The 26,487-nt window shown below is 41.2% G+C and overlaps 1 pseudogene; it reads right to left on the bottom strand.

The window, feature by feature from the left end:
- Nucleotides 1-24,462: 24,462 nt before the first annotated feature.
- Nucleotides 24,463-26,067, bottom strand: LOC115462172 (annotated as a pseudogene).
- Between the last annotated feature and the right edge of the window lie 420 nt (nt 26,068-26,487).

Raw genomic sequence — 26,487 nt, 5'->3', positions numbered from 1 at the left:
AGTCAAAATCAGGGTAATTGAAATCCCCCATTATTATTGTGTTGCCCAGTTTTTTAGCCTCCCTAATTTCCGTTAACATTTATACATCCGTCTATTCATCCTGACCAGGTGGACGGTAGTACATTCCTATCACTATCCTTTCCCCTTTATACATGGAATTTCAATCCACAGGGATTCCAAGATGTGTTTTGTTTCCTGTAGAATTTTCAGTCTATTTGATTCAAGGCCCTCCTTAACATACAATGCTACCCCTACACCAATTCAATCCACCCTATCATTACGATATAATTTGTATTCCTGAATGACAGCGTCCCACTGGTTAACCTCCTTCCACCAGGTCTCAGAGATTCCTATCATATCTAATTTTTTCATTTAGTGCAATATATTCTAACTCTCCCATCTTATTTCTTAGGCTTCTGGCATTTGCATGTAGACATTTCAAACTAGGTTTGTTGTTCCTATTTACATCATGCTCAGTACTTGACTATATTAAATTGCAATCTTTTGTCTGATTTTTATCTTTATTTAAGGACACCTGATCTACTACGGTCTCTTTTGCAACCTATCAGGGTACCCTATCTTCCCTGTTTGGTGATATCTTTAAAAGATACCTTAATCCGAACCATGCGCTTTTGAGCGACTGTCGGCCTTTCCCCAGTCTCTAGTTTAAAAGCTGCTCCATCTCCTTTTTAAACGCCGATACCAGCAGCCTGGTCCCACCCTGGTTAAGGTGGAGCCCATCATTTTAGAATAAGCTCCCCCTTCCCCAGAATGTTGCCCAGTTGCTAACAAATCTAAAACCCTCCTCCCTGCACCATCGGCTCATCCACGCATTGAGACTCTGAAGCTCTGCCTGTCTCTTGGGCCCTGCGCATGGAATGGGTAGCACTTCAGAAAATGCTACCCTAGAGGTTCTGGATTTGAGCTTTCTACCTAAGATCCTAAATTTGGCTTCCAGATCCTCTCTCCCACATTTTCCTATATCATTGGTACCCACATATACCAAGACACCCGGCTCCTCCACAGCAATATCTAAAATCCTATCTAGGTGACTCGTGAGGTCTGCCACCTTCGCACCAGACAGGCAAGTCACCAGGCGATCCTCATGTCCACCAGCCGCCCAGCTATCTACATGCCTAATAATCGAATCACACACTACAACAGCTGTCCTAACCCTTCCCACCTGGGCAGTAGCTCCTGGAGACACATCCTTGGTGCAAGAAGATATTGCATTCCCTGGTGTGCTGGTCCTGTCTACAGGATTACTTCCAGCCTTACCAGGGTGATACTCTCCTTTTAGGAGTCCTTCTTCCTCCAAGGTAGCGCAGGGGCTGCCGATTGGAGGTGGGACTTCACTACAATGTCCCTGTAGGCCTCCTCTATGTACTGCTCTGTCTCCCTCAGCCCCTCCAAGGCTGCTTCTCTAGCGTCAAGAGAATGGAATCGTTCTCTGAGAGCTAGGAGCTCTTTGCATTGAAAACACACATATGACATCTCACCAAATGGGAGCTAATCATACATGTGACACTCAATGCAAAAGACTGGATAACACCCTTCTCACTGGTGAACTACTGTCTGCATCTAGTTGTTTAATTAAACTCAAGGCACTAGTGATATGAGATGAATATAATGATCTTTTGACTGTTGTAATTTGCAATTTATTTAGGGTTTACTTCTTAGAAACTAATTAAATGTAATTCATACTAATGAAAATTGAAAATTCCCCTCTTGTCTTAATTAGAATAATTGACTATAAATGAAGAGTTGCGCTAGGAGTAGGTGGGAGTTGGGGAGGGTGGGCAGGAATGAGGACTGAAATGGGCCCTTCTGTGCCTTCTGTGGCAGAAACTTCAAGTTTTAAACCTTTGGAAACTAGCTAATAAAGTTTGCTTGTTTTTTTTTTTATTATTATTATTTTACAATTCTAGCTATGTTTATCAATATCTCACAATTCCTCTTTTAAACCCTTATCTTTAAGCTGTGGCAGAAACTTCAAGCTATGGAGACTAGCTAATAAAGTTTGCTTGCTTTTTTTATTTTAAAATTCTGTATTTGTCAATATCCTACAATTTGTCTGATAAACCTTAATCTTTAAGCTGTGGTAGAAACTTCAAGTTTTAAAACTAGTGGAAAAGGCTATGGAGACTAGCTAATAAAGTTTGCTAACTTTTTTTTTTATTTTAAAATTCTGTGTTTATCCATATCCTACAATTCCTCTTTTAAACCCTAATTAAGTTATCAAGCTCAGAATAGAATAATGTCTCTTCCCACAGAGATGTCCTCTCCTCTCAGAACTTCTCAGGAAGAATATTATGGGCATCTACACTGTTAGCACACACTAATGCTTAGAGTGTGCTAAAAGTGTTAGCATGCCTCTAGTGCAGCTTAGTAAACAGGACCCTAAGGTTGCCCCCAGTTTATCCGTGTTGATACATGACCTATATCCATTCATCCTCGCGTGCAAGCTGTGAGTTGTCTTACCTGCATATAGAGGGGCATAATCGAACGTCGCTGGCGAAATGGATCGCCATTTTGGCAGCGACACAACAGCTGGCCGGAACCGTATTATTGAAAAAGATGGCCGGCCATCTTTTCTTTCGATAATATGGTTTGGCCCGGCCAAATGCCGGAGTTCACCGGGTTTGAGATCGACGGTTTTGTTTTTCAGCGATAATGAAAAAAAATGTAGGCCATCTCAAACCCGGCAAAATCCAAGGCATAAGGCATTTGGTCATGGGAGGAGCCAGCATTTGTAGTGCACTGGTCCCCCTCACATGCCAGGACACCAATCGGGCACCCTAGGGGGCACTTCTAAAAATTAAAAAAAAATACACAGCTCCCAGGTGCATAGCTCACTTACCTTGGGTGCTGATCCCCCCAAATCCCCCCCAAACCCACTCCCGTGAAGGGGGTCACCTACATGTGGGTACAGTGGGTTTTGGGGGGTTTGGAGGGCTCAACACTTAGCACCACAAGTGTAACAGGTAGGGGGGGATGGACCTGGGTCTGCCTGAATGAAGTGCACTGCACCCATTAAAAACTGCTCCAGGGACTTGCATACTGCTGTCAGGGAGCTGGGTATGACATTTGAGGCTGGCATACAGGCTGGCAAAAAAAGGTTTTTATTTTTATTTTTTTAGTGTGGGAGGGGGTTGGTGACCACTGGGGGAGTATGGGGAGGTCATCCCCCATTCCCTCCGGTGGTCATCTGGTGAGTTGGGGCACCTTTTTGAGGTTTGGTCGTGAAAATAAAAGGACCAAGTAAACCCGGCGAAATACTGATTATCGCCGCTTTTTTTTCCATTATCCATGAAAGCCGGCCATCTGGTAGCCACCCCCATGCCTGCCCATGTCCCGCCTTCGCTACGCCGCCGACACATCCCCTTGAACTTTTGCCGGCTCGGCGACGGGAAAGCGGTGATGGTGTCAAAAAAGCAGCTTTTGATTATATCGATTTCACCACTTTTGTGAGATCGCCGGCCATCTCCCAATTTATGTTGGAAGATCGCCGGTGATCACTTTTGAAAATAAGCCTGATAGTTTTCAACATGGACAAATCAAAACATAAACCATATAGTCAGATTTATAGTTAGTATCAGATTTCAAAAGGTATCTTTTGCCATTAAGAGAATTCTTGAATTCAGATAAATTCTAGTGTCAAACTTCAGGTTTTACAGTACTTAGCTCCATAGCATCTATGTCCCTGAAAACTAATACTCAATATAACTCGATATGATGGTAATATTGCTGGACTTAGAAGTTCCTTAAGATTCCATGTTCTTGAAAAAGCTATTCTAATTGTTGATCTTTGAACACAGGGTGTGTCTCCATCACATCCCAATTTATTTTGATGACATTGCCACTATCTGCCCTCCATAGAAAAATGCAACACATATGTCTGTTCATATATGTCCTAGATATTTAGTTAGTCACAGGAGTTACATTTTATAATTATGTTTAAACAAATTCAAAAATTAAGCAATGTAAGTAATGTTAGCACACATTTAAAAAATGTTTAAAAATGTTTTTAAAACATGTTGTACAAATGTTTGTAAAGGGAGTTTTTGAGAACCAATGATGACAAAAGGGCCTATATGTAGACTCATTTCAAGCTATTGAAGCTATTGAAGTCATTACACTTTGCCATATAAGGACATTCCACACAATTTTGTTGAGTGGGTGCTAAACAAAGCAATTCAGCTTCAGCACAGAAATTCACAATCACCTCCTTCTCCACTCACTAGGAATCTCTGGCTTATATATGGGTGGGGGTAACCAATTGCAGCCATCTGAGCAAGGGGTTCTGAAGCAGAATGGCATATAGCCTGGGCAGTACCCCTAAATAGATAACCTGCATGAGTCCCCTCCCCATCAAGTCTCTTTTTCAAGAGATTATTGCCCCAACTGATCCCTGATGTCCCCTAGGACTTACCCAGGGGCATCCCTGATAATCAAGTGGAGAGGGCAGAAGCAATCCCCCGCTTGTCCTGCCTTTTATTTAAATTTGTTTTATTTCAATATATATACAAGCATACAAACTTGTTTCAGAAATACAGCAAGAATATAAACAAAGTAAAGTTCCTATATAACTAAACAAATAAATTTCACGCTTCCTTAGACCACTAAGTTATACAAGTGGGAGGCGAAATGAATAGAGAAGTTTACATATACATAATAAGTATTGTGAAATTAAATAGGCAGCATGTCTCTCAATTTCTTTTAAACTTTCAGTTGTTTCATTTCTATAAATGATTTAAGTTGTTCCGGAGAATAAAACACATATTTTGTTGTTCCCAGATTTACTATACATTTACATGGATACGCTAAAAAGAAGGAGGCCCCCACCTCTAACGTCTCCTTCTTTAAGGCTAAAAATGCCTTTCTCTTTATCTGGGTCTGTTTTGTAACATCGGGATAAATCCATATCCTTTCCCCTCCAAAGAGGGATTTCGCATTTTTAAAGTATAGTCTCATTACAGCGTCCAGATCCTGTTCGAAGACAAATGACACTAGTAAGGTAGATCTCTGGGTAATATCTTCTAAGGATTGTTCCAACAATAGTGAAATATTATTTGAGTTTATTTGGCCTTTAGCCTCGTCTCCCAACCTTCTCTTTTCCCCTATAGGGCTTTCAATATAATAAATTTTATTTATCGGAGGCATAGAATCTTTCAAGAATTTCAAATTTTCATGTAGGTATCTTTTGAATAAGTCTAACGGGGCATACCCAGGGGACTTAGGGAAATTCAGGACCCGAAGATTCAGGCGTCTATTATAGTTTTCTATATATTCTATTTTCCTTCTCAGCTCAGTATTATCCTTTATTGCATTTATTTTAAAGTTTTGTAGCTGTCCCAAGTCTTTTTCTACTTTAGTCATTTTCAAATCAAATTCTTGTTTCACAGTGTCTACCGTATTTTTCATTTCATCAAACTTCCCATTAAGAAGCTGTAACTCACCCGATGTTTTTTGCAAAATGTCCTCCATTTTGTTCAATTTACTCCAAATCATTTGTAGGTTCACCTCCGGTGTTGTTATTTGAGGTATAACCTCAACCCCCAGCGTCTTCTTCAGCAGTCCTGGACCCTCTTTTGGCAACTTCTCTGTCTCTCTTCCTGGAGCAGAGCCCGTCGTCTCCAGGGCTGTTTTCATCGCGGGGCACGGAGGTAGTGACTGAGTTGATGGTGATAGGGAGACTTCCTCTCCCCGTGACGTTTCTTCTTCTCCAGCAAACGGCACTAGGGGATCCCCCTCCCGTATATCCTGAGAGAGGCTGGAGAAGAACCGTTCGATTCCCGGTTGTGTTGGCGTAGAGGTAGTGGGGGGCGAGGGAAGCCTTTTCACCACTCCTTTACGCTTTGTATGCGGCATAGTCAGGTAAAGAAGTAAAAGAAATTCTCCGAGAAAGAATCAAACGTTCCGCTACCAGTCAACATGCGGTCATCTTGAAACGCCTCCCCTTAAGGAAAGGTAGCTTGTCCTGCCTTTTAACCACTAGGGGTTAAAATGGTAGCTATGATCCCTAGCAGTAGTCTCATGATACTACCACTAAGGGTCAATCTGTCATTTAAGTACAATCACTCCTAACCATTTTACCTGTATTGAAGAAATCTAGACTGCCCCAACTTGACATTTCGTCCTTTAGATTGTAAGCTCCTTTGAGCAGGGACTGTCCTTTTTTATTAAACTGTACAGCGCTGCGTAACCCTAGTAGCGCTCTAGAAATGTTAAGTAGTAGTAATCACTCCTTATACTGCATGACAGATTTGTTTTTAGCAGTAGTACTGCGAAACTACTGCTAGGGGTTATAGATTGTCATTTTGAAGCCTGGCATTTATAGGATGGAAGCAGAGGGAGAATGTTCTTGCTTAATCTACCAATTTACCAGAGATATCATGGGTAAGTCCTAGGGAGTTTATGGGGGTAGGAGGAGGGTTGAGGATTATTATTGGGGAGCCTCTGCCCAGAGAGTTGGGGAAAGGAAATTTTGAGAGAGTAATGTGTTAGAGGTCTGTTGAGGGAGTACTGTCTGTGTGGGTACTGTCCATGTGGTATTGACCTTGGGGGTAATGCTTCAAAAGGAGGGTCAGAAGTTTTCTGTCAGGACCACAGCTGCATTTCCTGACTGTCAGTAGCACAACTATACTTGGAATATACTTAATTCCAACTCTTGGGCTACATCCTGTATCTCTGCCCATGAATTGTATACAGATCCCACAACACCCATGCTAAGCATCTGGTATGGGGTTTATACTGTACTGACTGTTTTTTTGCATGTAGTAGACATTATTGTGGGTCTACGCTAATGGATATTGCACACTAATACCTATGCAACTGCTTATTAAGGTTTAGTAAGTTGATCCCTAAATAAATCTTAACCTGGAATTGGATCTGAGTTGCGATTAAGAGACAAAATAGATTTCAATTAGGTATACCAAACAATTTGTTTTTCAGAGTACAAAAGCTTTGTTTATTTGTCTTTTTTTCTTTTAAAATGTTACCCCCCCCCCCCCCTGTTTACTAGGCCAAGCTAGTGGCTGCCTTGCGCTAATGTCGACACAGCCCATTCTGTGTAAGCATTGCCGCACTGCAGCTGCTAGCACAGCTTAGTAAACCAGGGGATTAGTTTATTCAGACAGGTAAATAAGGAAATGCCCCTTTCCATTTTCAACTGATGGATATCTTTGGACATCTATAAATGCAAATATGGCAAGAATGAATATTGGAACTATTATATCACTACTGGTAGTGTGCACTGTTTTTGGATTATAGATTTCTTCTATATTAACATTATATGCTTAATAACAACAACATCATCATCTCTCCCTCCAAAAAATAGCCCAAATGAACTCATAGCCCTAAATATCTTGGTTTTAACTTGTTTCAGCCTAAGCCAATTGTTAGTTTTGAAACTTGCCCTTTTCCCCATTTATAACTGTTGACAGAAAATCTATATCAAATGCAAGGAAGCCTGGATAGTCATTTGACTTCTTTTTGCAAGAGGGGAGGATAAAATCAGTGTATTATGGAAGTATGAAGAAATGTCAAACTCATCTGGAGGTGATAAGTTTATGTGTTAGGAATGGGAGGAGGAGAGAGATAGCTTTCTCCATTGTAAAAGAATATTAAGGGACTGGTTTGTATAATTCTCAAAAAGAGGACCAAAACAAATATAAAACTTGCATGTCTCATTGCTTATAGAATGTTCAAATAGTGCATCATTTGCCCAGTACTTTTTTATTGCAATTTCTAGATGAGAAAAAAATTAACTTAGAAATATAGTATATCCTCAAAATAATAACCACAACAACAAACAGAAAGAAAGAAAGAAAGAAAGAAACCATCTGAGGAAACTCAATGTGGAATTTTGGCAAAATGTGACAAATCTATGATACCAGCAAATACGCTACTATGAATGACTTAGATACTTTTTCTTACATAAAGGTTTTGAGTATTCTTCCTGTCTTGAGGTTAACCAAACTACCTAAGGTTTAGCAGAGGTTTCTCATGGTGCCTTCAGGTTTTTATTTGACATTAGATGCTGACAGTTGCTGTTTAATAGGGGATCACAAAAAGGAAGAGTCCTTATCAACAAACTGGGCAGGCAGCACTCCCCTTTCATGCTAAACCATACACAACATATAATCACACTTGGCAATTTATCCGAGAAAAGAGTGGAATTTATTATGGCCGCAGCATTCTGCAACTTATATATATATATATAAATACATTCACATTAGCAAGCAATTTTATTCATGTATAAATTTACCGCAACAAGCAATCAGATATAAGACTTAATTTCTATCTAGAGCATTTGGGTCAAGGAGGCCTAGCCTTTTGAGTCACACAGATCCTTCTGCCTTAGTCACTAGGTATATTTTCTGCTCCGCCTAGGGCATATACCGCCAACAAGCCTAGGCACTAACATCCCAGCTTTGCTCATGGGATCGCTATAAAAGCATCCTTCTCAACCATTGCCTCTTTCTTGAAGCCTTCAGCCTCCTCATTCTATCCAAGTCTGAGGTAGGCACTGCTGATCATCTGTTACTCTGGCATTGGCCTCCCTCCGTAAAAGAGGGGAACTGCCCTTAGCCTTAGACATCATCCATGACACTCCTGGCATGGGACAAGAACCACTTGACCTTTGACCTTACTTTGGTCTGCAACATAATTCTGTGTACTCTTATCAGGCTAGGACCCACCACCACCAGACCGAGACAGCAATACCTCGCTTGTCATGCCTCTCCACCAAAATGTAGTCCTAGCTGCGGCCTTTTCCAACTCTGACACTTATGTGTGCACTGCAACGAAAACCCAGGTGTTCATAGCCTGTGATAGCTGGCTCTCATCTATGTGCACATCTTCAGAACAGGACTTAACTCCTAATGGGTCGAGTAAGCATGTGCAACTACAAGTAAGCATGTAAAACGAGTAAGCCTGTGCAACTATACTCTGCTCCTGTATTTGTGCACATCAGCATAGCCCTTTGTGCACCAGTCTCCCATTTTTTGTTTTCTACCGTTGAACCAGCTAGGGCACTACCACCCGATCTTACGTGAATCTGTCCCAGGTATGCTGTCAGAGGTGGACAAAACTCAAGCGCCCAATGTTAGTGTGATGCTGGCATACCATCGGACACCAATACTGACAGAAAGGACTAGCTCTGTATTTTAGAAAGATTGATTTTCTAAATACATGGAGAGATTGAACAACAAACATCTTTATCAATGTCATTAGATTATATGCATTTATACCGGCATTGAATGAGAGTTCAGCGTCATTTTTTGAATATACAGAGATATACCAGACGATAATTCAGCTGCTTTGGATTTTTTAAAAATACCTTCCCCGTCATCATTGCGACCCCTGACGTTGGTGCAACAGCACTGAAACATGGCCCATGTCGGGTCTTTCATGAATAACTGTTTTTTCTTGAAGTTGATAATAAAAGAACTGTGCCTTTTTTTTTAAGGCCCTTGGTGCTTTTTTTTCTTTGGCTGGCATACTATCACCATGTAACGTAAAAGAGAAACAGTGAGGAAAATCAAAGGAGGATAACAAAAAAAGTCTTTATTGAGATACTAAAAAGCCAACCCAACACGGCCGTGTTTCAGCCCGAAGGCCTGCCTCAGGGGTCTTGGTGAATCTACATGAGAAACAAAACATGAACTTATAAAAATACATTTGTGTATATATTTACAAACACATGATGTGACATTGAAAATTATTATAACAGATATTATGGATATGTAAAGCATTTACAGGATTAGTCCATACGAGATATTTTGTACAATTGTAAATATGTAAAAAACAAGTATAAACTCATAACTTAATTTATGAAAAAAAACATAATTTAATTTATGAATAAAAAGCAAGTATAAACTGATAATTTGATATTGTGAATAAAATCAGGTGAATAAAATGGATAATAATAAATGATAATAAATGAATAATGATAAACTTACTAAATGTCATATCATGTGTTTGTAAATATATACACAAATGTATTTTATATGACCTTAATGTATTAACAGGCAAACAATATTTATGTTTATTCTTATTTTTTTTATTTAATTTTTAAATTTATTTTTTCACAAATTTAATAGTTTATATATGTTCACTATCACAATTCTGTATGTCACATTATGCTTATGACCCATATGTTTTATTATATACTAGAAAAAAAGGCCCGTTTCTGTAGGCAAGGAAACAAGCCTTAGGCAGGCAAATTTCCCCCTCCGCGCTACGGCCCCCTCGAACCCCCCCTTCCGCAAACCTGTCGATCCCCCCATGCCGTCGAAAACCGCCCCCCCCGCTGCCGCCATTGTTGTGCTACCTGTGCTTACAGCCGTGTTGTTCTGCCCTTCGCATAGTTTCCTCAATCATCTTGTTTGGACATTCCTCTGCGTGCGTCTGACGTCAGACGCATGCAGATAAACTTTCAGTGAAGATCATTTAGTAACCTACGCGAATGGCAGAACAACACTTGGGCTGTCAGCACAGGTAGTGCACAACGGCGGCGGGGGGGGCGTTTTTTGGCGGTCCAGGGGGGGATCGACAGGTTCGCGGAAGGGGGGGTTTGAGGGGGCCATAGCGCAGGCGTGACAGATGATTCCGAGGCAGTAGGAGTAGGGAAACTCCTCCCCTTGCCTTGGAATCAGCTGTCTTGACATCAGTGACATCCGTGCATGTCTGCCTCACAGACCACCTCCAGCCAGGGAGCCACGGTCCCAAGCACAGAACGTTGGAGGTGAGAATTATTATATAGGATTTATCCATACAAAAGATCAACTTCACTAATAAGAATAACTGTTAAACAACACAATGTCCGCCAGTGAAGACCAAAATATGTGACCGCAAAAAATGGGAAAAATGTCTCATACACTCCTGTGGCAACACTCTCACTCCAGCATTTGGATTATGGCAATGTGGTTCCCTGAAGAAGCGGAGCAAAACGGGACTGTTGGGACTGCATGACAGTTTTTCTGGAAGCAAGGAAATACCACCCTTCATTTGAACTGGACAGCAGGCTAAGATAAGTGATTTGAATTCTTGCTGTCAGTTTGGGGGATCAAAAGTGAAGAATTTAATTTTATATATATATATATATATATATATATATATATATATATATATATATATATATATATATATATATATATATATATATATTTATACACTTTTTTGCATATTTAAAAAACAAAAAAAGTATTTAAGGGGTTTTTTATGTCTATGATTACTTTTTGCTTTTTGCACCTGAAAAGTTAGTGTTGCCACAGGAGTGTATGAGACATTTTCCCCATTTTTTGAGAAGTCACATATTTTTATTTATTTGATAAATTATATACAATATAAGTTCATGTTTTGTTTCTCATGTAGATTCACCAAGACCCCTGAGGCAGGCCTTCAGGTCAAAACACGGCTGTGTCGGGTCGGGTTTTTAGTATCTCAATAAAGACTTTTTTTTTAGCTATCCTCCTTTGATTTTCCTCACTATTTCTCTTTTACGTCTCACGGTTTCATGAGGTTTTTTCCTCCTTTTTTGTTGCTTTGCTTATACCATTGCCATTTACTATACAAATCTGTCCATCCAACGCCATTCAGTAGCCACAACTCAAGCACCCCTTGTAAGAGTGATGAAACAGTACTGGAGCTAACTTCTGCGAGACAGCGCATGAACTGGACCACCCCCGTCCTTTATCGGACTGAACTCCAACTCATTTGTGTCTCTCGTAGTCAATACTAAATATAGTAGTGAATACTGAATACATGACAGCAATGGCGTATGGATATATGTATGACAGCAATGACATATGAATGAGAAAATAAAGGCTAAAGAGTTGACGTTCCAGAAATACAGAAAAACACAAGAAGAAAAACACGGAGAAGAACACCGGATGAAACTGAAAGAAGCCAAGAGAGATACGTCTGGCGAAAGCGCAAGCGGAAGAACAAATGGCTAGAAAGGTAAGGAGGGGTGACAAAAATTTCCTCAGGTATATTAGTGAAAGGAAAATGACTAAAAAGGGAACTGTGAGACTGAAGGGTGCTGCGAACCACTATGTAGATAATGATGAAGAAAAAGCAAATTTGCTAACTAGATAGTTTTGTTCTGTTTTCACTGAAGAAAATCCTGGAGAAGGACCGCGATTAACTGGCAAAAGTACATATGAGAATGGAGTGGATATAGCACCGTTCACGGAAGAGAGTGTGTATGAACAACTAGCCAGCTTATTTTCGAAGGAGATCGCCAGCCATCTTCTGACACAAATCGGGAGATGGCCGGCGATCTCCTGAACCCGGCCAAATCAGTATAATCGAAAGCCGATTTTGGCCGGCGCCAACTGCTTTCCGTCGCGGAGCTGGCCAAACTTCAAGGGGGCATGTCGGTAGGGTAGCGAAGGCAGTACAGGGGCGTGCTCACGGGATGGCCGGCTTCACCCAATAATGGAAAAAAGAAAGCCGGCCCTGATGAGCATTTCGCCGGCTTCACTTGGTCCCTTTTTTTTCAGGACCAAGCTTTAAAAAGGTGCCCTAACTGACCAAATGACCACCGGAGGGAATTGGGGATGACCTCCCTTTACTCCCCCAGTGGTCACCAACTCCCTCCCACCCAAAAAGAAAATTAAAATTCATTTTTTGTCAGCCTCTATGCCAGCCTGAAATGTCATACCCAGCTCCTTGACAGCAGTATGCAGATCCCTGGAGCAGTATTTAGTGGGTGCAGTGCACTTCAGGCAGGTGGACCCAGGCCCACCCCCCCCCCCTACCTGTTACATTTGTGGTGGTAAATGTTAAGCCCTCCAAAACTCAGCACCCAAGGTAAGGGAGCTATGCACCTGGGAGCTATTTTTGAAATCCACTGCAGTGCCCCCTAGGGTGCCCGGTTAGTGTCCTGGCATGTCAGGGGGACCAGTGCACTACTAATGCTGGCTCCTCCCATGACCAAAGGGCTTGCATTTGGTCATTCTGAGATGGGCATCCTTGGTTTCCATTATCGCTGAAAATCAGAAGCGACCATGTCTAGGGACGTCCAAATCTAGTTACAGCAAAATTTAAGGATTTGAACGTCCCTGATGGTATTTTCAAAACGAAAGATGGACGTCCATCTTGTTTTGAAAATACAGGTTTCCCCGCCCCTTGGCATTTTGCAAGGACATCCAAATCGCAACTTGGTCGTCCCTTTCGAAAATGCCCCTCAACTGTGTTTCATTAGCGCCTGGTCATTTACTTTTCCTTTAAAGAAAATGATCTTTTACCTATGGTGGTAAAAGGTGGCCTTGGCACACAGCAATCCTATACACCGAAGCCACCGGGGACCACCTGAAATAATTAAAGAGTCATGGGATAGGAGACAATTCTCTATTGTGGATTAGGAATTGGTTATTAGAAAACAGAGGATAGGGTTAAACTGATCTGTAAATTCTCTAAATCCCATTGTATCTTAGATTAGTGTCCAAAATATCTGATTAAGTTTGCACACATTAGTTTTTGAAGCAGCCTGATATCTTGGCTTGAATATTATTTTGATCTAGGTGAATTTCCCATTGAATTTGGCAAAAATGTTCTCACTCCTATAAGGAAAAATTATACAATTCCAGCATCAGATGTTGCTAACTACAGACCAGTGGCCTCAATTCCATACTTTGTTAAAATTATGGAAGTTCTGGTTATCAAATATTTAGCTAATTACTTAGATTAATTTAATGTTTTACACATTTCACAATCAGTCTTCAATGCTTTACATAGTACAGAAATGTTGTTATGCACTTTGTTTTCACAGTTTAAACAACTTTTTTAAGTTTGGTGATGAGGCTGTAATAATGCAACTGGACCTGTTAAGAACATTTGACCTAGTGTTGCATGATGTTCTTTTGCAGAAATTAGACATCATTGGAATAGCGGGCAGAATCCTGAATTGGTTTAATGGCATTCTTTCTCTTAAATTCTATTTAGTTAAGATGCAAGGTGAGATTTCAGATGGGTGGTTGCCCAGTTGTGGGGGGTCCCTCAGGTCTCCCCACTGTTGCTTCTTCTATTTAATGTGTTGTTATCATCCTTAGGATATTCACTGGAAAAGATTGGTTACCAAGCTTATATATATATATATATATATATATATATATATATATATATATATATATATATATATATATATATGCCGATGACAGTATGATACTGTTTCCAATTAAATTTAAACTAGTGGATTTATTACCAGAGGCCACAAGGTATATGTCTTATAGTGGTGCTTGGATGGGTAAGAATTTTCTGCAGCTTAATAAGGAAAAGGCTGAATTTTTGCTTACTGGGAAAGATGTTGAGGAGGAGGATGATTTCACATTTACAGAAAGATCAATTAGGATTTTAGAGGTTATCATCAATTGTAAGATGACCATGAAGGAACAAATAAATCATTTGTCAAAGAGCTATTTTTAGGTAATGCAGAAAAGAGAAGAAATTAAAATATATATTATTGTGAACAGTTTCAGCTGGTAGTTCAGTCTTTAATTTTGATTAAACTAGATTATTGCAATATAGTTTATTTTGGGGTGGCTAAGAATCTTTTTAAATAGTTGCAAACTATACAAAATACTGCCATTTGGTCTTTTCACTAAAGGTTTCCTCACATATCTTCCATTTTACGTAATGACTCATTGGCTTCCAGTTGAGGTAGTCTAATTTTCAAAATATTGTACGGAGGTATACCGGGTTATATGGTGACATTAATATGCAAGCCGGTGTATGAGAGAATGCAACTTTTATGGCATTCTAACTTTTTAACATTAGATCAACAGAGACTTGGTCACACCTAGTGATGGTGGTGCTGGTGGTAGGGGGACTTTTTCAGCAAGAATTCTTTATTTTCATCTTCTATCTCATGCCTCAATTGAGCTGATGATCCCAGGAGAAAATTACCAGAAGGATGATTAATTCTCTGGCACTAAGACAACATGCCAACACATTCAGAAGCTTTGCCTCACAGCAAACCTAATATTTTGAATGTGTAGTAGGTCTGATTTACAAACATTACTAATATAACAAACATTAGGAACAATTAACTCACATCAAGTGGCCTTTAACGTGCATTATTGAGATAAAGTTGCACAGTAAGACCCCATAGTAAAGTATTTCCAAGCCAAATCCTTTTTAGAATAGTTATGACAAATGTGTATGATAGAGATTTGCTTATAAAGGGGTACTCAGTGTAATGGAGGTGTGCATAAATGGCATCATTAAAATGTGTGCTCAAAGGTACTCAAATGGGCAAGCCTTTTATAGAATAGGTATGCATATTGTATCAAATATTAGTGCTCAGATATGCTGAGGTGTCTATCAGTATAGTGTTGCATTTGTGTATGTTCATGTATGTGACATGTGTTGAGATCACAGACATGGGGACACTCACAAAATGGCTGCAGTAACACACATGGCTAACTTCAGAGCTGCTGTCCCTGCTTCTCCAGACCAGAATGTTCCTGGGAAAGTAACAAAAGCTGTTCCTTATGCCTGGCAAGAGATCACTTAAAAGTGAAAAGGGCCTGGGAAATGCTGCAGAGGAGGTTCAACAGGACTACTGCTGTCTCAAGAGATGGGGTCAGAGTAGAGAGGACAGAGATAGACTAGGAAGTACAACTAGGAGAACTATAGTAGGACAGGATGCCACATTAATGCTCCATGGGATAGCAGAACCATCCCTGTGCCACATATGTGCCAATGAACCACAGTGAGACAGCAGAAAGAGGCTGAGGCACACTCAGGATCCAAGAGGCAGGCAGAGCTCAGTGTGTGAATAAGATGGTGCTGGGAGGAGGGTTTTAGATTTATTAGAAACTGGGCAACATTCTGGGGAATGGATGCTTATTCCAGAAAGATGGGATCCACCTTAACCAGGATGGATCCAGGCTGCTGGTATCAACATTTAAAAAGGAGATAGGACTGCTTTTAAAATAGAAACTGGGGGAAGGCCACTCAAAAATGTTTGTTTCAGAACAAGGTATCTGTAATTTATATCACCAAAATAGGGAAGATAGGGCATCCTGATAAAGAAGTTGCAATAAAGACCACAGTAGATATGGAGGGGCATTTTTGATATGTCTAAATCTTACTTTGGACATTTTTCTCAAAACATCCAGAAATCGAACAGCAAATATGCCCATTTTCAAACCAGTAAAATGTTTATTTTTTTGTTTTGAAAATTGCCAATTTCTAGACGTTGCTGTACTCAGTACATTTATCTGTTTTTGACCATTTAAAAAAAAAAAAAAAAAGTCCATGTGAAAAAAGCACAAAATCAGTGGGACAAACTAGGGGGCACTGCAGTAGACTTCACCTAAAAGCTCCCAGGTACACAGCTCACCATTGCTCCCTTATACTGTATAGTGAGTCCTCCAAAACCCACCCAAAACATACTGTAACCAACTATACACCACTACAATAGCCCTTATGGTTGCAGGTGTGGTACAGTAGGTTTTTGGTGGATTTTGGAGGGCTCATATTTTCCACCACAAGTATAACAATTAGTGGATTATAGGCCTCGGTCCCCTTCTCCCCATTGCACTACATCGACCACTAGGCTACTCTAGGGACCTGCTTCCTACTTTAATAGGACTAGCTATAACATCTGAGGTTGTCATAGAGGCTGGTATATACTGTTTTTCCACATCTTTGGGGAGTGGGAGGGGGTCAGTGACCACTGGAGGGATTAAAGCATGTACACCCTTACTCCCCCAACATAGCAGCTGCAAAGGTCAACAATTTATATATGTTGTCCAAAGATACCATCCTGGAAGCCCAGACCTGAAATATTCAATTTATTAAAAAGGTGGAATGAAGGCAAAATGACACCCGACATGGTTAAAAAGTGAGATGAAGGAAGTTATTAAACCAAAAAGAACATCCTCCAGAAAATGGAAGAAGTATCCAACTGAAGATAATAGAAAACTCCACAAGGAATGGCAAGTAAAATGGAAAGCGCTGATAAGTAAGGCAAAGAGAGACTTTGAAAAGAAGATTGTATTGGAGAGAAAAACATATAATAACATTTGTTTAGGTATATTAGAAACAGTAGCTTGTTAAAGAGTTGGTTGAACTGTTAGATGACAGAGGAGTAAAAGGGGCTCTCAAGGAAGACAAGGCCATTGCAGAAAAACTGAGGTGTCCTTTTACCAAGCTGTGGGAAAAAGGCCTATGCTAGTGGTAGGGGGATTTTTTCCCACGTCAGGACCCTTTTTACTTCAGTGGGTAAAAAGCCCCCAGACAAACATGACCATGTGGTAAGAGAACTCTTACCGCGTAGCCATGGGGTGGGGAACCCTTACCGCCACCCACTGAGGTAGTGATAAGGGCCCCTGTGGTAACCCAACAGTAACCAGGCAGCATGCAACAATGCCCGATTACCACCGGGTTACCACCGCACAAGCTATTTCATGAGGTTTTCTTTTTCTTCCAGAAATGGCATGTGCTCGGGGCAGAACTACCGCCAGTGGCTACTTTGGGCTGGCAATAGTCCCGATTTAGCTTTCAGTAAGCCTGTGTTGGGCTTACCAATGCTTTGTAAAAGACCCCCTAAATTAATTCTTTGCTTCAGTTTTCACCGAGGAAGATATGGGGAAGATACCAGTGTCAGACATGGAATTCAATGCTGATGAGTCAAAAAACGGAAAAAAAATCTCTGAAAACCTGGAAGATGTAATCGAGCAATTTGATAAATTAAAGAGTAGAAAATCATCTGAACCAGATGGTATACATCCTAGTGTACTGATGGAATGGAAAAAATGAACTTTTAGAGCTATTGTTAGTAATATATAATTTATCTTTAAAATCAAGCATGGTACCAGAAGATTGGAGGGTGGACATTTTATTATTTATTTGAAAAAATTCTATACCATCTATAACTAGGTGGTTTAAAAAAGAACATTCACAATTCATATCACAAAACAGAAAACAAAACAGACCATAATAACAATTCAATCTTCAAAAGTAACACCAATTTTTAAAAAGGTTTCCAGATGTGATCAGACCATTGAGCCTGGCATTGGTGCTGGGCAAAATGGCAGAGATTATTATAAAGAAAAAAACTACAGAGCATATACATAGGCATCAAACATATAAACAGCAAGTGACCGACTCACCTGCAAATGCGCAGTAGAGTCAGAACACTAAGAGTGTAGAAGTCCAAGCCCCGCCTCCACCAGCAGTACAGTCCAGTAGGGAGGAGGGCTTGGTCATGGGCGTGGAAATCGGAGGAGGAGGGAGCAGGGAGGGAAGGAGGGGGCGGAACTGAGGGAAACACGCTGGGGGAGGGCAGGGGAGAGAGCAGGTCTGGTGGGCGGGGCATAGGAAAACAAAAAACTAGCCCGTTGTTACGGGCTTAACGGCTAGTGGATTAATAAAACAAAGCGAACCTGGATTTAATCAAGGGACATATTGCCTCACCAATCTACTACATTTTTTAATATGTGGATATGTCAGGAGCTTGTAAGACGGACAGGTTTCCCATTTTGCATGACCACCACCTGGAAGAGTTTTTATTGGTTCTTTGTTAGTGGTTTGTTTTCCAAAGCATGAAGTTGATTTGCTTTAGGTAACATTTTATTTTGCTGCCTTGAGAGTGAGTGAGATGGTAGCAGGAACTAAGTTTGTGACTGGAGCTATGGGTATGTTGTGGGATGATATTTGGGTTGGGGCAGGCAGGAACACTTACACATTTGGTAGTCTAAGACTAAGCACTTGGATAAAGGGAGTTAAGTTGTCTTGTACCAAGCTATGAATTAGTCACCTGCGCACTGTGCTATGTGAGGATTTTCTTGGGTTTACACCCTAAAGCAGCTCTTAAAAAATTTTGCCGAAAATGGACGTGAGGCAAAATAAAAATTGGCGTGCGTCCATTTTGGGTCTGAAACCTTACCGTCAGCCATTGACATAGCGGTAAGGTCTCATCGTTAATTGTGCATTAATCATCTATGCACATAGAATGACAATTATCGCCCGGTTTGCGCCACACGCAGGAAATGAAAAATTATTTTCCGGCACACGTAGCGGACGCGCATAAAAAACAAAATTACCACCTGAGCCTCGCAGTACCCAGGCGGTAACTCCAAATTGATGTGCATTGGGCACTAATAGGTGTCCACGCGGCTTAGTAAAAGGACCCCTACGGGCCCTGTTTACAAAGATGCTCTAGTATTCATTAGCATGTGCTAAAAAATTAGCTTGCACTAACTGTGTAGGCGCCCATAGGAATATTGTGGGTGCTAATGAAGCTAGCGAGCCTTTATACAGGACCCTACTGTATATGTCAAATGTGGCATGTAGCAAAATCAGAATAAAACATATGATACGGCCTTACTAGCTCTAGTGGTATATAAAACCAAGTGTTTTTTTTTCTTTAAGCATTGACAGAAGAAAGTTTGATAAATATGTATTATTTATACAGTCTAATTTAATGCATTTTACATGAACCAAATCCAATAAAATAACCCCTTACTTTAAACTGCTTATGGATCTGTTCATGTAAGACAAATGCCAAATTTCTTCAGAGCAGAGAGAAAGAAAGAGATTTTCAATATTTCACACAATCTGGCATTTTAAAATGAGTTTGGATGCTTGATCATTAGCGGGATCAGAGAAGTATATCCCTAGCATCTTTAACCTAGCTATAAACTGCAGGAGTGAAAATGAATATAACAGAAATTATAGGTGTTCCTGGTGGTGGTAAAAAATAATTCTACTTTTGAAGGAAGAGATGCCAGGAAAATCCAATTAATTGCTTACTAAAAATAATCATTATTTATTAGGTAGTAGAAATATATAATTATTTACCCTGATGATTATAACCAGTTTGTTTTTTAACTATGAACAAATTTTAGATGTGTTATTTTTATACCCAGTATTTCTGTTTTTTTTTTAAATCTGTTTTATAATAAACACAATATTTTGGTCTCTCTGTGGAACTTTTACTAAACTGTGCTAAAAAGTGGCCTGTGCTATGACTAGCATGTGGGTTTCCCACATGAAAAAGCCACTTTTAGCATGGCTGTAAAATGGCCACATTTTCCCTTTTTTGCATTAATAGCCACGCGCTAATTGTCCCATTAATATGTGCGCCCTTAACTACACCTATTTTCTAGGTGTTAAGGGCTCGTGTGCTAACCACACACAAATTGGTTAGTGTGCAGTGAGGAAGCTGTACTAACTGATTAGTGGTGGGCATGCTTAATCTCCACCTCCAAATTCACCCACAGTGCTAAAAGTATATATATTTTAGCATGTGGGAAGCATATGCAGATGCCAAAACTACTGCAGGAGACTTGAGTGCACCCCACGTTAGCGTTTTTTTTTATTAGCTGCAGTAAGCACACGTAGGGCTCCTTTTACAAAGCGACAGTCAGCCCAATGCGGGCTTATCACCGCTAAAAAGGAAGTACCACCGGGCTACTGTGGCAGCCCGGTGATAGTTCCCACCCCCAGTGCACCATCATATCTGGAGTTACAAAAATTGATTTATTTTTGTAACACTGGTGTGTACCTGGCTGTAATTGGGCAGTGCTGGGCGCTGCCCGGTTAGTGCTGAGTTAGTGCGGGAGCTCTTGCTGCAAACTCAATGGGCGGCAGAAAGGGCTCCCCCCCCCAAAAAAAATATTTTTGATGTATCACCCAGAACTGTATTAGGCTAATCCTCGCACTTATTAGTCTCCTTGTTACAGTTTTCTCTGGTATTACATCTTGATGACACTAGCATTTGGTCGGCATGTATGGTTTGGCATTAAAACTGGTAAGAAAATCTTCTCTATAGAGGAATTTGTACTTGAGTTACTATCTAAGCTTTAATTAAATGTTTTTTTTTCTACATAGGGGGGTTGATCCTTGATATGGTCTCTTGTCGACGAAGCATGACTCATGTCGGACTGAAGAGACCCTGCACAGCCGACACTATAAAAGCTAAGTAGCATTATATATTCTTGCACATTGTTTTCTCAATATGAAGTTTGGGTATAACTCTATGGACCAGTGACAATACTGGGTGATTTCAGAATGAAACAAAGAATTATAAACCATCTGATCCCCACACTGAGGTCCACAATTTTTTTTTCTCTATAAATATTTTATATATAAGCTTTCTTTCTTGAATTCACATTAATAATTGATTTTTAGCACCAAATTATCAGCATTAAGTGGCTTCTTATTCAATTAAATTGGGCACACATCCAAATTTGCATGCTCAATTTTAAGTTTCATTTATAGAATTTCAGGGTAAAGGTCATCTGCCATTTGCATTTTATCTTCATCACTGTCATCATGCCTCTACTATTGTTCTCTGTACTCTCTTCCTCCTTCTTCTGCTCTCTTCTGGGGATATCTGTCCCAATCCTTGTCCTCCAAATCAACTCTCAATTTATCAGTGCAGATCACACCACAACGTCTCCAATCTTATTTCTGTTCCTCTCCTTTCCCCTTCTTCTCTGCCTTTCTCATGTGCCCTGTGGAATGTCTGCTCTATCTCCAATAGGCTTGCGTACATCCACAACCTCTTTATCTCTTATACTCTCCATCTACATGCTCTAACTGAGACTTGGCTTTGTATTGAAGACTATGCTTCAGTTGCCACCTTGTATCATGGAGGTTAGCTTTCCTTCTATATACCTCACCTGGTTGGCTGGGGACATGGCTTTGAGGTGCTAATTTTACCCTCCTGTAGATTTCAACCTTTTCTTCCACCTCAGTCTCACTGTTTTTATTTATTTATTCCACAGTTTCTATACCTCACTATCAAAACATTATAGGCAACATTCTTCCTTTGAAGCCCACTCTGTCTATTCATTCCAATATCTTTCCTCGTTGCAGTCATTTATCGACCCTTGATAAGTTCCTTTCTTCCTTTCTTACTTTTGACTCCTTACTTTCCTTCTTCCTCAAACCTTCATCTCTTTCCCTTATTATTGGAGATTTTAACATTCGTGCTGATGACCCATCTGACTCTAATGCCTCTAAGTTTCTCTCTTTTTCTCATTCAGTCTTCAGCTGTTCTCTGCTACACCTACTCACCAGAATGGCAATTGAATTGATCTTGTCTTCTTCTCCAACTACATATTCTCCAATTTCTCAACCTCATTTCTTCCCTTCTCTGACCATCATCTTGTAACCTTCATACTTAATCACCCTCCCTAAGTTCCATCCAATCTCCACCAGTATAATTAAGAATCTTCAAGCTATTTACCCTTTATCTCTCTCCAGCACTGTTTCAACTATCTTCTCATCCATTATATTATCCAAATTTGTCAATGAGGCTGTCTCTTCCTGTAATATTATTTTTCCTCTGCTCTGGACACTTTTGCTCCTCCTATGCCCTGTTCTGTAAAATGTAACAAACCCCAGCCCTGGCTGACCTCCAGAATCCACTATCTGCATTCCAGTGCCCAATCTTCTGAACAGCTTTGGCTAAAATCCTGTGTCCATGCTGACTCCTTCCCGTCTGCTCTTTCATTTGCCAAACAAGATTACTACATCCTTTTGACAAACTCTCTTGGCTCAAATTCTCGCCATCTCCTTGCCACACTGAACTCTCTCCTCAAAGTGCCTTCACCTCCAAGCCCCTCCTTCACTTTCACCTCACACTATGGCTAAGATTATCTTTGAATTCTCCATCAAGCCATCTCCACCTTTCCTGCCCCATTCTAGTCTCTCAACCTTTTTTTCACACATCCCACCTTTTCTTCTTTTTCTAAAATCACCGAAGAGGAAACTGCACATCTTATTTACTGCTCCAAACTCACTACCTGTTTCTCTGATCCCATTTTAATTCCTCTACTCAGCACTATCTCTCTTACTGTCAGCCCTTCTATCTGTCATATTCTCAATCTTTCACTTTCTACTACAATTTTTCCTGAAGCCTTCAAACATTCTGTGGCTACACCACTCCTCAAAAAATCTTCATTGGATCCTACCTGTCCTTCCAACTATCACCCCATCTCCCTCCTCCCTTTCTTATCCAAATTACTTGAACATGTTGTTCACTGCTATTGTCTTGACTTCACAAGCTATTCTGATCCATTACGATCCAGCTTTCGTTCTCTACAGTCAACAGAAACAGCCCTTGCTAAACTCTTCGGTGACCCACTCCTAGCCAGATCGAAAGGTCTCTATTCTATCCTCATCCTTCTTGATCTATCTGCTGCTTTTGACACTGTTGATTACCACCTACTTCTTGATACACTGCCCTTTATTAGATTTTGGAGCTATATTCTGTCTTGGTTTTCTTCTTATCTCTCTCATCACTTTTTTTTTAAATTTTCATGAAGTCTTTATTAATAAGTAATACACAAAGTCGAATACATAGCACATCATGCACAACATAGTACAGTTCAATTATACAGAACAAATCTCTGGTAATGTGGCTTACAGATAATACAACATGTGGTGAAACTCTCACTGCACACCCAACAAACCAAACACATCTTACTATACGAGTGCGCCCAGTAAACTATTCAGAATGTCCAGTCCAATACTTCAATATTTGTAGATTTTTATATTAATTCCCATCCCCCTCCCCCTTCCCCATTAAACCCCCACCCACCCCTACCTCTCCTATCCCACCCCTCTATCAAGCATCACCGTAACCCGTAACAGCAATCAAATTATACATGAAGAAGAAAAGGATCTCAGATCAAGTGCCATCTATTCAGGTGGTTGTGCCTCTCAGCTAGTAATCTTTCCATCTCACAGATAAGCCTCAGTTTTTGATTCCACCGAGTTATCGGTGGAGTTATAGGCTGCTTCCAATGGGCAGCAATTATAACTCTAGCAGCACATATAGCCTGCCTCAGAAAAATTTGCTGGGTCTGAGGACGACTTGCAACACCCGCCAGAAATAGGGAAAAAGGTCGGGCTCCAAGGTAGCGGGCTGCCCATCCACCTCTGCAGCCTGCTGCGTACAGACCTCCAAAAGGCATTGACCTTCCTACAAGTCCGCCATATGTGTCCCGCTGTGCCCTTCACACCACAACCCCTCCAGCACAGCCCCCTCATAGTGGGGAAAATGTGCTGAAGGCGCTCAGGCATCAAGTACCATTGATACAACACCTTCACCACATTCTTCTTGAAAGGCACATGAGATGACACTCCCATCACATCCTGCTCCAGTCTCTCCCACGTTGTCTCCTCCATTGTCAATCCCAACTCCCCTTGCCAGCCCTTCCTATGAAGTGTGTAGTTCTGGGACTCTGAGCAAGGTACTTTAACACGAATTACACCACTAATAGTCTGGTGCTGAACCAGAGCGAGCAGCCATCTTCCTGGATCAGCTTACTCTGGAACAAAGTCTTTGAGCTTTATGCCAAATATATGAAGACCTTGGCCAGCACCTTGACTTTTAAATGGCGTTCCTGAAGCCCTTTAAGGTACTGATGGCCTGGGCATGAACGGTCCTGTAATAGTTGGACATTATCCATTTGCTCCTCACTTCACCTAGGCATGTAGAAGCATGCTGGGGTTTCTTACCTGGGAAAAGACTGGTGCTGCCACACTGTAAGGTCTGGGTTTGAAAGTGTTATTGGACTGTGGTGGGAAATTCCGTGTGGCCATACAATAATCTGGAGTAGAGGTGGATGCATCATCTTTGTCTAGAAGGTTCCCTGTGCTGCTGCTTTTTCCAGGCTGTAGGCTCATGTGTTGTCTTTCTTGGTTTTCACTAGCATTCAGAACTCTGGTGTAGGAGAAAGGGAACCAACCCCTCATCTTCGATTTCTCACTCTCGCCGTAATGCCAGCCGTCTCTGGCTTCGGGGACGAGCAAGGTGATGAGATCTCCCTCCTTGAAGCTCAGTAGTGTGGTGTTATCCCCAGCAGCATGGGAAAAGATGACTCGTACTCTCATCCTCCTGTTCCTTTCCAGCCCAGCAGCCATGGAACTGGAGCATGGCAGGGTCTTGTTTTCAACAGTTGCATAAGCATTTTTAGGAGTGACGCTTTTGCGCACAGGAAGTGTGTTGGAGTAGCAGTCACTCAGCTGCTTCTGAGACTGTCCAGGAGAAGACTTGGGATGTGTAGACTTGGTCTCCGGCCAGTGCTGATAATCATTACCACGAGGACCAGCAACACCATTCACTAGCGGAACACCTTCCTGGCCAGACATTCGCCCTACTAAAGCTGCCAGTTCTGGGGGCACAGGCAGTGGTTTGGCACCAGGAATGGGTTCAGAGATGGAGATGCTGGATTTGGATGAAGTCATGGGGCCAGAGAGGAGGGTAGCATTGTTGTTAGTGGCCATTTGCTGCATGAGTTGCATGGCACGCTCGGGAATCTTGTTGGGGTCAGAACAGGCCCGCTGCCAAGACTGCATCTTTTGGGTCAAAATCTCTTTTCCCTTGGTGTGATAAGAGATGGAGTTCTTGGCCACAGCACATTGTTTCTCCACCAGGAAGCAGTACCTTCATCTCTCCTCCGTCAATGCTGTCTTATAGCCGTCTGATACAAAGTTTTCCAGTTCACTCTGCTTATTGCCGATTGTCTTTATATACTGCATCTCCTTGTCAGAATACTTCTGAGGGTTCTTGCTCCCTTGGCTCTTTTTCCGTAGTTTCTTAAGTTCCACTTGACACTTTTCAAGTGCATCCCCCTTGTTCCTCTGCTCTGTTTGATATTTCTTCAATGCAGCACTTAGATATCTGGCATCCAATTCCACTTTCTGCTCAATTTGTATAAGAAGTTCATTGTGAAAACTCTTTAACATCTCTTCTAACTGATTCTGAATCTGCCGATGAACTTCAGCCATCTGGAAGAGAACATCCCCAAGTTCTTTAGAGCCTTGGCTTTCAATTGCCAATTCTCCCATTTTTACCAGAGCATCAAAGTAGCCTTTTGCCACAAACGTAACACTTGCCAATGCTTTTTCATAGTTCTTCCCCATGGCAATGAAATTCCTGAGGGTGGGATTGAATTGCTCCATGATTGTCTTATAGACAGTCTCGGTGAGCCGGTGAACCTCCTTCGAGCGCGACATGACGAAACCGGGCAGAACCATAGACCAAACAGTGGGTGGGAAGAACCGTAATCAAAACCCGCAGAACAGCTGGAAAACTCACTCTCTTCCGCCGTAGCATTTCCGACACCACCTTATAAACTTCCCCTGAGCGCGGCCCCCCGCCTCCTCCGCCCCCGTAGGCCGCCTCTCTCATCACTTTTAATGTATGCTCTGGTGGGTCCTCCTCCACTGTTATCTCACTATTGGCCGGTATACCACAGGGCCCTGTTTTGTAACCTCTTATTTTTTCTGCTTATACTTATTCATTAATATCCGCTACCTACGTTCCTGTACCCGCTCCGCTGAACGCCTGTGGCGGAAATCTCGGGCCCTTGGTGATTTCTTACACTAAGTTCATGCTGACCTCCTTCCAATCTGCTCTTTTACGTGCCAAACATTATTATTATATCCAACTGACCAACTCTCTTGGCTCTAATCCTCGACTTCTCTTCACCACATTGAACTCTCTCC

The sequence above is a fragment of the Microcaecilia unicolor genome, chromosome 2 (genome assembly GCF_901765095.1).
Source record: "Microcaecilia unicolor chromosome 2, aMicUni1.1, whole genome shotgun sequence".
Lineage (NCBI taxonomy): Eukaryota > Metazoa > Chordata > Amphibia > Gymnophiona > Siphonopidae > Microcaecilia > Microcaecilia unicolor.
Note: the sequence above shows the minus strand (reverse complement) of the source record. Positions and strands in the feature narration are given on the sequence as shown.